The sequence below is a fragment of the Eschrichtius robustus genome, chromosome 4 (assembly GCF_028021215.1).
Source record: "Eschrichtius robustus isolate mEscRob2 chromosome 4, mEscRob2.pri, whole genome shotgun sequence".
NCBI lineage: Eukaryota > Metazoa > Chordata > Mammalia > Artiodactyla > Eschrichtiidae > Eschrichtius > Eschrichtius robustus.
Window position 1 is genome coordinate 101,420,531 of NC_090827.1, and position 16,158 is coordinate 101,436,688.

Sequence of the window (16,158 nt, forward strand, 5' to 3'; positions counted from 1 at the left end):
TTTGATCCAACAATTTTACTTTTAAAATTATTTCCTAAGGTAATAATTGAAATGTTCAGAAAGAACTTTTTGCACAAAGTTGTCCATGGGAGCATTTATTTAGAACAGCAGAAAACTGAAAAAAAAAAGCCAACTATTTTTCTTTGATGATTAAGTTGTTTAGTCATCAAAGGAGTATGATTCAGTATATTTTGGTATAAATATATATTGGAATAAGATGTAGCCATTAAAAATAATGTTGAGAATTGTAATAGCATGGACAATGTAGGTGTATAAGTAAAATTAGTGATATATGCAAATTTATGATATGTGTTGAAATGCAGGAATAAAATATATGCACGTTTAACAGTAATTGCTTCCATACTGCAATAATGCTGAGTGATTACTTTCTCCATACTTTTCTGTACTTTGAATAAATGTTTATTAATTTTGTAATTAGAAAGACAGAACCCCTAAAAAAATCTAGTTTCCATAATCCATTTAAAGAGAGACACTGGGCACAATTTTCAGCGTGATTTTCAGGAGGAAATAGCCTACACCTGGACCACCCCCTTCTCCTGGGAGCAGGAGAAGCAGATAGATCAATGCGTCTGAAATGACACAGTGACACAAAGCTCTTGCCAACAGGGGGTGGAAATGCTGCCACTCGGATATCTCCTCTTGGAACCAGACACAAAATACCAGGGAAAAGGCACTCAGGAGATGACGACAAAAGAGTCCTCGAAGAGAGGGCCAAAAAGACAGATTGAGAGAAAGAAAGATTGTGAAAAACAGAAACCATTAAGAGGCAAGAGGGATGGTGGTATAGGAATGGAAGAAAATGGGAAAAAATAGAAGAGAAAGACAACTGGTGTTTGGGGGGAATATAGAGAAAGTCCTCAATTAGTCCCTGTATTGCTCTGGACCTACATGTATTCTGATCAACTAATAAATCAGTAGGTGCTTTACTTTTCTTTATTTACTTATTTTTATATAGCGTGGTATCATTAGGCAATAAATAAATGGGCATATCCACCTGACTTCTTTCTCCAGGAAGCATTTGTGATTCAAATTGGAAACAAGACCAGTTTTTCCTCCCATGCATCTCTGTCACCTTGAGCAGCTTGTTCATACTGAGCTGGGAATCTCAGCCCTGGGTGATGGACTGTCGTGTGACTGTTGTCTACACGCAAACACTTTGTTTTCCTAAATACAGGATCCTCTGAAAGTTACCCTAGTGCTTATGGCTGAGAACTGAGGGATAGGATTCAGAAATGCATTCCATATTTTATTCTGAGACCTTTCAGGGATGGCTTTGAGGGATCACTTTTTCCTACTATGAACCAATCCATGAAATGGGAATGGCTTGCTAGCATTTGTCACTGGCTGGCGTTTACAAAGACTTCTGGTCTCTGTGAGAGGAGCTTGATAGAGGGCAGGAGAAAAAAAGGAAAGAAGGATAGAAGCAAGAAAGGAAATGGCTGAGTGTAGTGGAAAGAAAATTGCTTTTGGCTTCAAGCACCTGTGGGCTGGCAGCTTAACTCACCTACTTACCTAATGAACTGGTGAAATCAGTTAACTTTTATGAATCTCAGTTTCCTCATCTACAAATGAACATAGTCATACCAAATTCAGGGGCCATGATGAAGACCACACGACATAACATGTACAAACACCTAACACATACTAGGTGGTCACTTACGTGACTCCTGTTCCATTTATTGACTGCCTACCTTATGCCAACAATTATGCTAAGTGATTTCCAGGGCCCCTGTCTAGTAATTTAGACAGACAGCTCCCATTATTTCCTCCGAACGCAATAAAGTTGTTTTGAGTATATCCTGATAAGTAATTGCTTCCCTTAATGATACTCTAGTGGAATACAATATGGAAATCTCTGAAGTTTCTTATTCTTGAAACTAATTTTTAAGTACAAGTGCTTACAATTAATCTTGCCTCAGCGTGGTTTGCAGCATACCAAAAAGCCCTGGATTTCTAAATATAGAAATCAAATACCTTGAATCCTCTGAAAGCCAAATCAGAAAACCTTATACAAAAGGAGGATATGCTCATACTATTCTTCAACATAACTGCGTGTCACAACCCAGGAAACATTGGCTGTTCAGTTAAGAAGTGTCTTGGGGAAGTGTCCGATTTTTATATATAATATATACATATTATATTATATAATATATAATGTATATATAATATATAATAACTAACCCCCCATCCATGGCCCCCCACCCCAACACCCATTACAGCAGATAAAGAAATTTCTTGGAAAAACAAATTCAGTAATTAAAAAAAAAAAAAACCAAAGCCTGTGGATGGTAATGCTTGGATGGTGGAGTACTTTGCCAAGCTGGTGGTTAAACATTTCCCACGCAAATAGAAAAAGGACAAAAAGATGAGTATTTGCTGAGATTCCTGGAATTCTACCTTATTCTCCAGCAGGTCGAGTCCTGTGATAGAGGAGCTTTCGGGAACTGCACCTGCTTTTGACTTTGCTAAACACTTCTTAGACATCATGTCTTTTTAAACATTTTTTTTTTAAATTAATTAATTTATTTATTTTTGGCTGTGCTGGGTCTTCGTTTCTGTGCGAGGGCTTTCTCTAGTTGCGGCAAGCGGGGGCCACTCTTCATCGCGGTGCGCGGGCCTCTCACTATTGCGGCCTCTCCCGTTGCGGAGCACAGGCTCCAGACGCGCAGGCTCAGTAGTTGTGGCTCATGGGCCCAGTTGCTCCGCGGCATGTGGGATCTTCCCAGACCAGGGCTCAAACCCGTGTCCCCTGCATTGGCAGGCGGACTCTCAACCACCGCACCACCAGGGAAGCCCCATCATGTCTTTTTAATCTTCACAAGATCTCAGGTAATATTTTTTCAGTAATTGAAAAAAATGGGCCATGGAGAGGTTAATTGACCTTCTGAAGGCTATACTGATTTGGTTAATCAACAAGCTGGAATTAGAGCCAAGCTTATACTTGGGGCCTCAGTTTCCTAATACAGAAAATGGGTATAATTACATTTACCTTGGACCAGCAGCATCAGCATCATCTGGGAACTTGTTAGTGATGCAAAATCCTGGACCTCATCCCAGACATCGTGAATCAGAGACTCTGGGGGTGAAGTGCAGTGATCTGTGTTTTAACAAGTCCTCCAGGTGATTTTGATTCCCCCTGCACCTCCCCCCGCCACTGCCTTGAGGACCATTAGGCCAGTTTCTTTTGTGCTGACGTCTCTCCTGGTGACTGTTTGGTAGGCCCAGTGGCTTTCGGCTCTATAATGCAATCCACAGACTAGATGCTCAAGAGTTTTGACTTTTGTTTTGCTATTCTCACTTATCCTCAGCCTCTGGTAAGATTGAGAAGCTCTCTATATCATAGGATCCTTTGCAGAAAAATGGGGAAAACAAAATCAAAGTATTTGTGAAGACTTATAAAAGGGTTAGGAAATATTTTGCTGACAGAACATTTGGAACACACGTGTAATTGTCATTTGTGAATGGTTCGTGAAACGTAGAGAAAGCAAATAATACATTAAATTGATTTTTAATATTTCAACGTTATTTGAAGTCTTTGAAAAGTCAGGAAGATGGGGAGACAGGACATGTCATAAGCTCATATCCCTACCACACTTTGAACTCTGCAAAGTATTTGCTTATCTATTATTTTACGTTAGACTCATTATGAATATTTCAGGTTGGTAGATAGGCAAGAGATTGTCTTCAGTGTACAGATGAGGAAACTGAGGCTCAGTGAAACTAGGCTAATTTCTGAACTTTACACTTGAGAAAATTAATTGATGTTAACAGAATGTCACATCTACTAGCCCCCCAGGCTACAGCCCGTCCTCTATAGACTTCACCGTCTGCATATCATGTCTTTTGGGTAGTACAGATGATAATTTATATTTCAGTTTTGCCTTGTGCCAATTAGTGTAAATAATTTTACAACTCTTTAGCTACTATTCTTTGGTAGGTTTCACATACACAAAATAAGAGATGCACTCTGGGTTCTTGTACAGATTGAAATAATAAGTGGTAAGCGATAAAATACAAGGCAAAAATATTTCATTCATTCATTCATTCATTCAGCAAATGTTTACTGAGAGTTTACTCTGCTCCCGATACTGGGTTGAATCTCTGTGTTTACAGTCGTAAGCACAGCCAACCTCCATTGGATTTGATACTGTCATGTCATCATCTCCAGTTATGTGGCCTTAAATGCATGAAGTGCTGTGAAGTAGGTCTGCTCAGCCTCCCTCTCTCCTTGGAATCATCCTAGAGACACCTCTGAAGACCGGCTTTAAAGCCACTGATCCCCAGAGAGCCTCAGTCATACAGGATGGTCAGTGGTGGCTTGGATAACAAAGCATCACGTGAGCTACTGCCCGAAATCAACATCTGGCTAAACGTGGAGTTTACCTTAGGGCCACATGGAGGTGTTTCTTAAATGAGAAATGGAAGGATGTATGTTATAGTAGAGATGCAACTGAAATGTTAGGGGAAGATGCTTTATATACATTAGGAAGCCTGCTTCCTGATGGAACTTCCTAAGAAATGAAGATTCAGTAAACAAATGTTTATTCATTTATTCAGCAAATATTTTTTTGAGATGCTGTCCTAGTGTCGGGACTACAGCAACGAGCAAGATGGGCAGGTTCACTGTCCTTCTGGAACTTGTTTTCTACATAAGAAAAGGAATACATAACTAAATAATACACTGCAGGGTTAGGAGATGGCGCGTGACCGTCTAGGAGTGGGGAAGGGTGGCTCGTTTAGATAGGGGTGTCAGGGGAGGCCTCTTGGAGGAGGGGAGATAGGAGCCGAGATGGGAATGCTGTAAAGGAGCAGCTCAGGCTGACAGCTAAGAAAGAACCTTCCAAGTAAAGAGAATTGTAAATGCAGAGGCTACCAGAAGGCCATGGGCTTGGGCAGTGTGGCTGAAGAATGTCCTATCGTATGTACATTGTGCTGGGCAGTGTAAGGATGGGCAAGGTTCTGTTGAAAGATGGGCAAAAACAAAAGATTTGGTCTCGGCCTTCAAGGAGAGTACGTAGCATGAAGTGTAGTACCAGAGCAGTGAAAGATGAGGCTATATGCTGTCTTTAAATGTGCCAAAGAGCTTGGAGGAAGCGAACATCAGTGGGGGATTCAGAGAGGGGATCATGACAGAGGAAGGGGATGAGATAGGTGGGCAGAAGAAAAGGGAAGGGGACCCTTATAGAGGGGAGGGCAGCTGGAGACTATCTCTAGGAGTCAAGTGGAGAAAGTGGATCGCCGTGGAGTGGTGTGGCATCATGGGAGAGCACCCAGGGTCTGAAGCCAGGCTGCCCGGCTTGGACTCCAAGCCCCACTCCTTACCAACGTTGTGGTTGTGGGCTTTGTGTGTCTCACTTTCCTCATTTGTCAAGTAAGGGTCATAATAGTATTCATGTGTTCTGGTTATCTATTTCTGTATGGCAGTCTTCCCCTAAACGTGGTGGCTTAAAACATCAAATAATTATTCCTTCTCACAATTTTGTGGGTTCAGTGGGATCTGCTGGGGCAGGAGTCAAGTGAAGGCTCCACTGAGTTGAGTGTGCAAGATGTCATCTTCATTTGGATGTCTGGCACCTGTACTGGGATGAATGCAACAGCTGATGGCTGGCTGGGCATTCTCTCCCCAGGACCTCTTCCTGTGACCAGCTAGGGTTTCCTCCCTGCATGACAATTCTCAGGGGACTCAAACTTCTCACATGACAGCTAGCTACCCCCAGAGTGAGCATTCCAAGACAGGAACTGGAAAGATGCATGACGTCACTTCCAGTGCACTCTATTGGTCAAAACAGTCACATGCCAGCTCAGCTGTAAGGGGATAAAGACCCCACCTCTCAATGGGAGGAATGTTAAAGAGTCTGTAGCCATCTGGAGTCATCTTTCATCTGCCACCCTACTTTATGGACTTTGTTGAGGAGTGACTAGGTTAGGAGAGAGCACTTATCAATGCACATGGCACGTAGAACACGCTCAATGTTAACTATTGTGGTGATGGTGACAAAGGAGGGTCTTGAAAGCCAGGCAGGAGATTTGATAGGACAACCCTGATGGAATGGCGGGGTCATCTGAAATCCTTGTGTTGAAATGGTGGGAGAGGAGGGGTTGGAGAGAAAACTCACTCCGTAGCTTGTGCACACTTAAAATGAAGATTTTGTTCGGCTGTTTTTTTTGCTAGGTTCTCTCATAGGCAATCAGTAGCTCTTGTGCAACTACTTCATTCATTCATTCATTTGACCTTGGCGAGCATTCAAAACTTGAGCATTCAAATTTCTGTGTTGCACTGAGTGCTAGGTGAATAGGACACAGTCCTTTCCAATGGAGGAGCAAAATTGCAAACCGATAGTCACCAATAATTAATTATTTGTGATTGTGCTAAGGGCCCCAGGAGATCATAATGGGGGACCTAGCCAAGTCTCTGCAGATAACATTCAATCTGGAACAAGAAGGATAAGGAGAAATTGCCAGGTAAGAGCCCCAGGAGGAAGGGCCAGCATCAGCTAAGGCAGGAAGTGGAGCGGAGCTCGGGTCACTCAGAAACCTGAGTGGCGGCCCTTGTGGTTGATGCAGTAGGTTGCGGGGACCAGAGGCAGGAGTTGGAGCTGGCGAGGTGGGTAGGACCCCATCGTGCAGGGCGTCAAAGTCTGGTTAAGGACTGCAGATTTTATCCTAAGGGTAATGGGGTTCACTGGAATGATGGTATTTGAAGAGTTCCCAAAATTGCAAAGTCTTTTTGCCTGAAGAAGAAGGAAAAAAAATATCTTAAAGAGAGATGGGAGATGGTGTTGAAGGATGAACTTGGCTGGTTTCACTTGAACAAATAAATCACCGGTTGCCATTTATCCCCAATCAGCAATAATCCTAGCATGCTCACCCGGGGTCAGTCTGGACAAAAGCTGCCCACTCTGCTCCTTTCCACATTTGTCAGCCTGTAATAGCATCCTTATCTTAGGAAATCTCTAGATTGCTCCCCAACATAAACTGTTTGCTGGGCAGCCAGGGTTAGCTGTGCCTGCTAAGCTCGCAGCCTGACTCAGGTGCCCTGTTTGAACTGCCGAGGGTCCAGTGGAATTGTAGCGAACAGCCCGAGGCGGTGGTGTTTACTGATACAGGTTTGGGTCTGGGACTCTAATTTCCCAGTGCCCGTGAAAACCACCAGCTCTAACCAGTTCATGGGCCGAATGGCCAAGCAATGCAGGTAGCCAAAAGGATATTCCTCCCCCCCGACTGCCCTCAAAGAATCAGACCATTTAAAATAAGCTCCATTCATGCAAGGAGCGGGATTTCTCATAGATTGGGGTGGGTGGTATGGAAAAAAAATCCCTCGAATTACAAAATAAAACAAAACAAAAGAACCTATACATGACCTTCACTTTTTCTTCTGTCAACACTGAAACAAAAATAGCCTCCCCTGGGAAAGGAGGTGATTTTAGTAGGTGAACTCCTGTAAACTCCTAGCTAGGGTTTAAAAGCTTTGAATATTGCTAATGAGAAGTTTGGGCTGAAAAAAATCCTCCTTGCCCAAAGGGGTTAAAAATGTGCACCATGTTTCCTTGTGCCTCTTTTGTTAATGGGAACTGACGTTTCCTACACTCAAATGGGACTGAGCCTAATCATATTCTCCATGACAGAGGAAATTAAGGTCTGTGGTAGAAGGCATTGTAACCCTGACAGTATTTTCATGCTCTCCAAAAGCCCAAATTACTCTGTTTACTAAAATCACATGTTGGCGGATCTTTGTTTTAATGCTCTGATTTGGGGGCCTGCTAATTTCCGTTTTGTGGGGAGGGGGAGTCTTCAGTGTTGTGAGTAACCTCCCATCATTTATCTTCGGATGTGCTTGAGCAGATGAGCACTGCATTGGTTGACTAGACAATCTCCCCCATGCTGGATGACTTCAGGGTTTGGGCTGGCCAAAGGCAGCAGCAAGAACTGACTCATTTTGTTTTTCTCTAAGGCCCAGCATGGTTTCTTCCTTCTCAAATGATCTGTTTGGGATCTAACAGCAGTTAAGCTGTTCAGAATTTATTCCACAGATTACCTGAGGTCCAACCCCATGCTCAAATATATATATATATGTATATATTTCTGATAATGGATGCTGTGATAGTATGAGCTGCTTTTCAATGATTACATCCAAAGAAAAAGTAGTCATTGCAACTACATTATTTGGTTACACGTGTATGAGGGTGATATTAAAAATGCTGGGTGTGACCAAAGTGGACACTGTAGTGGATCAGGATGGACGCCTATGTAAACAACTGGCATAGCAGTGGTCAGAGGTGGGCTGGTGCATATTTAACAACTGACTGTCCCTCCAAAAACTCCCAGGTTTTTGGAAGTTTTTGGAGGGAGCCCTGACTAAGTGCTGACTCATAGTGCATGTCGATTTCTGTAGTGTAAATACTCCCACCACAGTCAATTTCAAGCCACCCTTATGATGTCAATGGACTTGCAGAATTCCTGCAAATTTAACAATCTGCTCTTGCAAAAGCGAACATAAGCCAATATACCACAGTCTGAAGCAAGTACATGCCAGTTTAATATCATCTCTGCACACGCGTGTGCACACACACACTCACCCACACACACACACACAGTTACACATGCATCCAAGAGATCCCTTCCTCCCTCCAAAAAAATGTGAAGTTAAAAATGACATAGAAAATTACTTTCAAGATGGCGGAGTAGAAGGACGTGCTCTCACTCCCTCTTGCGAGAGCACCAAAATCACAGCTGGCTGCTGGACAATCATTGACAGGAAGACCCTGGACTTCACCAAGGTGGATACCCCACGTCCAAGGACAGAGGAGAAGCCACAGTGAGATGGTAGGAGGGGCGCAATCAGAGTAAAATCAAATCCCATAACTGCTGGGTGGGTGACTCACAGACTGGAGAACACTTATACCACAGAAGTCCACCCACTGGAGTGAAGGTTCTGAGCCCCACGTCAGGCTTCCCAACCTGGGGGTCTGGCAACGGGAGGAGGAATTCCTAGAGAATCAGACTTTGAAGCCTAGTGGGAATTGATTGCAGGACTTCAACAGGACTGGGGGAAACAGAGACCCCACTGTTGGAGGGCACACACAAAGTAGTGTGCGCATCGGGACCCAGGGGAAGGAGCAGTGACCCTGGGGGAGACTGAACCAGACCAACCTGCTGGTGTTGGGGGGTCTCCTGCAGAGGCGGGGGGTGGCTCTGTTTCACCGTGGGGACAAGGACACTGGCAGCGGAGGCTCTGGGAAGTGCTCCTTGGCGTGAGCCCTCCCAGAGTCTGCCATTAACCCCACCAAAGAGCCCAGGTAGGCTCCAGTGTTGGGTTGCCTCAGGCAAAACAACCAACAGGGAGGGAACCCAGCCCCACCCATCAACAGTCAATTGGATTAAAGTTTTACTGAGCTCTGACTGCCACAGCAACAGTCAGCTCTACCCACCACCAGAGCCTCCCATCAAGCCTCTTAGATAGCCTCAACCACCAGAGGGCAGACAGCAGAAGCAAGAAAAACTACAATCCTGCAGCCTGTGGACCAAAAACCACAGTTACAGAAAGATAGACAAGATGAAAAGGCAGAGGGCTATGTACCAGATGAAGGAACAAGAAAAAACCCCAGAAAAACAACTAAATGAAGTGGAGATAGGCAACCTTCCAGAAAAAGAATTCAGAATAATGATAGTGAAGATGATCCAGGACCTCGGAATAAGAATGGAGGCAAAGATTGAGAAGATGCAAGAAGTGATTAACAAAGACCCAGAAGAATTAAAGAACAAACAAACAGAGATGACCAATACAATAACTGAAATGAAAACTACACTAGAAGGAATCAATAGCAGAATAACTGAGGCAGAAGAACGGATAAGTGACCTGGAAGACAGAATGGTGGAATTCACTGCTGCGGAACAGACTAAAGAAAAAAGAATGAAAAGAAATGAAGACAGCCTAAGAGACCTCTGGGACAACATTAAACGCAACAACATTCGCATTATAGGGGTCCCAGAAGGAGAAGAGAGAGAGAAAGGACCAGAGAAAATATTTGAAGAGATTATAGTCGAAAACTTCCCTAACATGGGAAAGGAAATAGCCACCCAAGTCCAGGAAGCGCAGAGAGTCCCATACAGAATAAACCCAAGGAGAAACACGCCGAGACACATAGTAATCAAAGTGGCAAAAATTAAAGACAAAGAAAAATTATTGAAAGCAGCAAGGGAAAAACGACAAATAACATACAAGGGAACTCCCATAAGGTTAACAGCTGATTTCTCAGCAGAAACTCTGCAAGCCAGAAGGGAGTGGCGTGATATACTTAAAGTGATGAAAGGGAAGAACCTACAACCAAGATTACTCTACCCGGCAAGGATCTCATTTAGATTTGATGGAGAAATCAAAAGCTTTACAGACAAGCAAAAACTACGAGAATTCAGCACCACCAAACCAGCTCTACAGCAAATGCTAAAGGAACTTCTCTAAGTGGGAAACACAAGAGAAGAAAAGGACCTACAAAAACAAACCCAAAACAATTAAGAAAATGGTCATAGGAACATACATAGCGATAATTACCTTAAACGTGAATGGATTAAATGCCCCAACCAAAAGACATAGACTGGCTGAATGGATACAAAAACAAGACCCATATATATGCTGTCTACAAGAGACCCACTTTAGACCTAGGGACACATACAGACTGAAAGTGAGGGGATGGAAAAAGATATTCCATGCAAATGGAAATCAAAAGAAAGCTGGAGTAGCTATACTCATATCGGATAAAATAGACTTTAAAATAAAGAATGTTACAAGAGACAAGGAAGGACACTACATAATGATCAAGGGATCAATCCAAGAAGAAGATATTACAATTATAAATATATATGCACCCAACATAGGAGCACCTCAATACATAAGGCAACTGCTAACAGCTATAAAAGAGGAAATTGACAGTAACACAATCATAGTGGGGGACTTTAACACCTCACTTACACCAATGGACAGATCATCCAAAATGAAAATAAATAAGGAAACAGAAGCTTTAAATGACACAATAGACCAGATAGATTTAATTGATATTTATAGGACATTCCATCCAAAAACAGCAGATTACACGTTCTTCTCAAGTGCGCACGGAACATTCTCCAGGATAGATCACATCTTGGGTCACAAATCAAGCCTCAGTAAATTTAAGAAAATTGAAATCATATCAAGCATCTTTTCTGACCACAACGCTATGAGATTAGAAATGAATTACAGGGAAAAAAACGTAAAAAACACAAACACATGGAGGCTAAACAACACGTTACTAAATAACCAAGAGATCACTGAAGAAATCAAAGAGGAAATAAAAAAATACCTAGAGACAAATGACAATGAAAACACGACGACCCAAAACCTATGGGCTGCAGCAAAAGCAGTTCTAAGAGGGAAGTTTATAGCTATACAAGCCTACCTCAAGAAACAAGAAAAATCTCAAGTAAACAATCTAACCTTACACCTAAAGAAACTAGAGAAAGAAGAACAAAGAAAACCCAAAGTTAGCAGAAGGAAAGAAATCATAAAGATCAGAGCAGAAATAAATGAAATAGAAACAAAGAAAACAATAGCAAAGATCAATAAAACTAAAAGTTGGTTCTTTGAGAAGATAAACAAAATTGATAAGCCATTAGCCAGACTCATCAAGAAAAAGAGGGAGAGGACTCAAATCAATAAAATCAGAAATGAAAAAGGAGAAGTTACAACAGACACCGCAGAAATACAAAGCATCCTAAGAGACTACTACAAGCAACTTTATGCCAATAAAATGGACAACCTGGAAGAAATGGACAAATTTTTAGAAGGGTATAACCTTCCAAGACTAAACCAGGAAGAAACAGAAAATATGAACAGACCAATCACAAGTAATGAACTTGAAACTGTGATTAAAAATCTTCCAACAAACAAAAGTCCAGGACCAGATGGCTTCACAGGTGAATTCTATCAAACATTTAGAGAAGAGCTAACACCCATCCTTCTCAAACTCTTCCAAAAAATTGCAGAGGAAGGAACACTCCCAAACTCATTCTATGAGGCCACCATCACCCTGATACCAAAACCAGACAAAGGTACTACAAAAAAAGAAAATTACAGACCAATATCACTGTTGAACATAGATGCAAAAATCCTCAACAAAATACTAGCAAACAGAATCCAACAACACATGAAAAGGATCATACACCACGATCAAGTGGGATTTATCCCAGGGATGCAAGGGTTCTTCAATATACGCAAATCAATCAATGTGATACACCATATTAACAAATTGAAGAATGAAAACCATATGATCATCTCAATAGATGCAGAAAAAGCTTTTGACAAAATTCAACACCCATTTATGATAAAAACTCTCCAGAAAGTGGGCATAGAGGGAACCTACCTCAACATAATAAAGGCCATATATGACAAACCCACAGCAAACATCATTCTCAATGGTGAAAAACTGAAAGCATTTCCTCTAAGATCAGGAACGAGACAAGGATGTCCACTCTCACCACTATTATTCAACATAGTTCTGGAAGTCCTAGCCACGGCAATCAGAGAAGAAAAAGAAATAAAAGGAATACAAATTGGAAAAGAAGAAGTAAAACTGTCACTGTTTGCGGATGACATGATACTATACATACAGAATCCTAAAACTGCCACCAGAAAACTGCTAGAGCTAATGAATGAATATGGTAAAGTTGCAGGATACAAAATTAATGCACAGAAATCTCTTGCATTCCTATACACTAATGATGAAAAATCTGAAAGAGAAATTATGGAAACACTCCCATTTACCATTGCAACAAAAAGAATAAAATACCTAGGAATAAACCTACCTAGGGAGACAAAAGACCTGTATGCAGAAAACTATAAGACACTGATGAAAGAAATTAAAGATGATACCAACAGATGGAGAGATATACCATGTTCTTGGATTGGAAGAATCAACATTGTGAAAATGAGTATACTACCCAAAGCAATCTACAGATTCAATGCAATCCCTATCAAATTACCAATGGCATTTTTTACGGAGCTAGAGCAAATCATATTAAAGTTTGTATGGAGACACAAAAGACCCCGAATAGCCAAAGCAGTCTTGAGGGAAAAAAATGGAGCTGGAGGAATCAGACTCCCTGACTTCAGACTCTACTACAAAGCTACAGTAATCAAGACAATATGGTACTGGCACAAAAACAGAAACATAGATCAATGGAACAAGATAGAAAGCCCAGAGATTAACCCACGCACCTATGGTCAACTAATCTATGACAAAGGAGGCAAAGATATACAATGGAGAAAAGACAGTCTCTTCAATAAGTGGTGCTGGGTAAACTGGACAGCTACATGTAAAAGAATGAAATTAGAATACTCCTTAGCACCATACACAAAAATAAACTGAAAATGGATTAGAGACCTAAATATAAGACTGGACACTATAAAACTCTTAGAGGAAAACATAGGAAGAAGACTCTTTGACATAAATCACAGCAAGATCTTTTTTGATCCACCTCCTAGAGTAATGGAAATAAAAACAAAATAAACAAATGGGACCTAATGAAACTTCAAAGCTTTTGCACAGCAAAGGAAACCATAAACAAGATGAAAAGACAACCCTCAGAATGGGAGAAAATATTTGCAAACGAATCAACGGACAAAGGATTAATCTCCAAAATATATAAACAGCTCATTCAGCTCAATATTAAAGAAACAAACACCCCAATCCAAAAATGGGCAGAAGACCTAAATAGACATTTCTCCAAAGAAGACATACAGACGGCCACGAAGCACATGAAAAGATGCTCAACATCACTAATTATTAGAGAAATGCAAACCAAAACTACAATGAGGTATCACCTCACTCAGGTTAGAATGGGCATCATCAGAAAATCTACAAACAACAAATGCTGGAGAGGGTGTGGAGAAAAGGGAACCCTCTTGCACTGTTGGTGGGAATGTAAATTGATACAGCCACTATGGAGAACAATATGGAGGTTCCTTAAAAAACTAAAAATAGAATTACCATATGACCCAGCAATCCCACTACTGGGCATATACCCAGAGAAAACCGTAATTCAAAAAGACACATGCACCCGAATGTTCATTGCAGCACTATTTACAATAGCCAGGTCATGGAAGCAACCTAAATGCCCATCAACAGACGAATGGATAAAGAAGTTGTGGTACATATATACAATGGAATATTACTCAGCCATAAAAAGGAACGAAATTGAGTCATTTGTTGAGAAGTGGATGGATCTAGAGACTGTCATACAGAGTGAAGTAAGTCAGAAAGAGAAAAACAAATATCGTATATTAATGCATGTATGTGGAAGCTAGAAAAATGGTACAGATGAGCCAGTTTGCAGGGCAGAAGTTGAGACACAGATGTAGAGAATGGACATATGGACACCAAGGGGGGAAAACTGCGGTGGGGTGGGGATGGTGGTGTGCTGAATTGGGCGATTGCGATTGACATGTATACACTGATGTGTATAAAATTGATGCCTAATAAGAACCTGCAGTATAAAAAAACAAACAAACAAAACAATTAATACTAAACTTTCATTGGGTTATTTGTATGGAAATATGTTCATATAAATGTTTCAGACATTACATGAAATTTCTAAAAAGCTTATATTTGTATTTGTATGGAAATATGTATGGAAATATGTTAATATAAATGTTTCAGACATTACATGAAATTTCTAAAAATCTTATATTTGTATTTGTATGGAAATATGTATGGAAATATGTTAATATAAATGTTTCAGACATTACATGAAATTTCTAAAAATCTTATATTTGTATTTGTATGGAAATATGTATGGAAATATATTAATATAAATGTTTCAGACATTACATGAAATTTCTAAAAATCTTATATGTTCTGGTATAATGTTATAAGTAATAATCCTAGTTATTACTTTAAAATGTATATCGCAGAAATAACTAATTTTCTTGTCAACTGCATTATTATGAACTTTCATTAAATCTTTAACTGTGGTCATTTTTAAGTCTTTTGTCATTTACAGACAGTTCTGGGTGTATTCTGATGCTTTTGCAAATATGTTCCTATAAAAGGGTTTCATCTTCAAGAAATTCATGGAAAAGACTCTGACAAGTACAGTTTTCTGGTAACTGACTGTACTGCTGAACTGAATGAATAAGCATTTTCAGAACTCTAATGAAAAACTGATGAACTCATAAAAGTGCTAACAAAAGATCAAGATGGAAAAAAAAATTAATTACATGGGACTGAGTGAACTGATGAGGATGAGTATAATTTTTGTGACTTTCTGTCTGAATTAAAAAAAAAAAATCCCACAAGGACTCAGAGGCAAAGAATATACAAATCAATTTTGCACTGCAAAGTAAAGGAGCTGTTACAGTGGAGGATTACTGGACTGAATGTCAATATTATGACATAGTATGAGTGTGTTTCATGTTTGGTAATTGCAATCATTGTTGCTTTTGTTGTGGTCATCCATGTACAATGCTTGGTGTCAGTCTATCTATCTCTTGTAAAAATAAAATACAGTGTGTGTGTGTGGGAAAAAAAAAAAAAAAAGACATATAAGAACAAGTCAGCTGGGAATAAAGTGTCTGAAGTGTCACCAGATGAGCCATCAGGGTTGTCAAGAGGAAAGCTGCAGTTTGATTATTTTCTGCTTCTCCATTGTAGTGAAGCTACCACTCAAGCTTCGTTTTCAAAATGCATTTCTCACCAAATGTTTTTTTTTTTCTAATACGCTTCATCTGAGGGGAGAAAATAAATTTGTACCCCGGCCACCGGCGAAGCAAGCTCCAAAGTCACCAATTTAAAGAACCATTTGCAGATTTGGTATGTGGACAAAATAAGCGGAGGCTATAATCAGGAAATTCTGCATTAAGAGCAAATGGATTTGAGCTGATTTTAACTCAGTGGGTAACGAGTTCTACAGCCTTATCGTTGGAATAATTCCTTGTAAGACTTCTTGGGGCAGCTATGTTCTAAAAATGGTTGATGCTCCTATTAGGTCATTGTTCTCCATTAATCCACCATCTATTTCAGAAGCAAAAACAATCCCGTGCAGGCCGGTGAAATGTTTGATTTGAGCACTTTGTTGCTCTTTCTTTTATGGACAAGTCCAGAGTTGCTC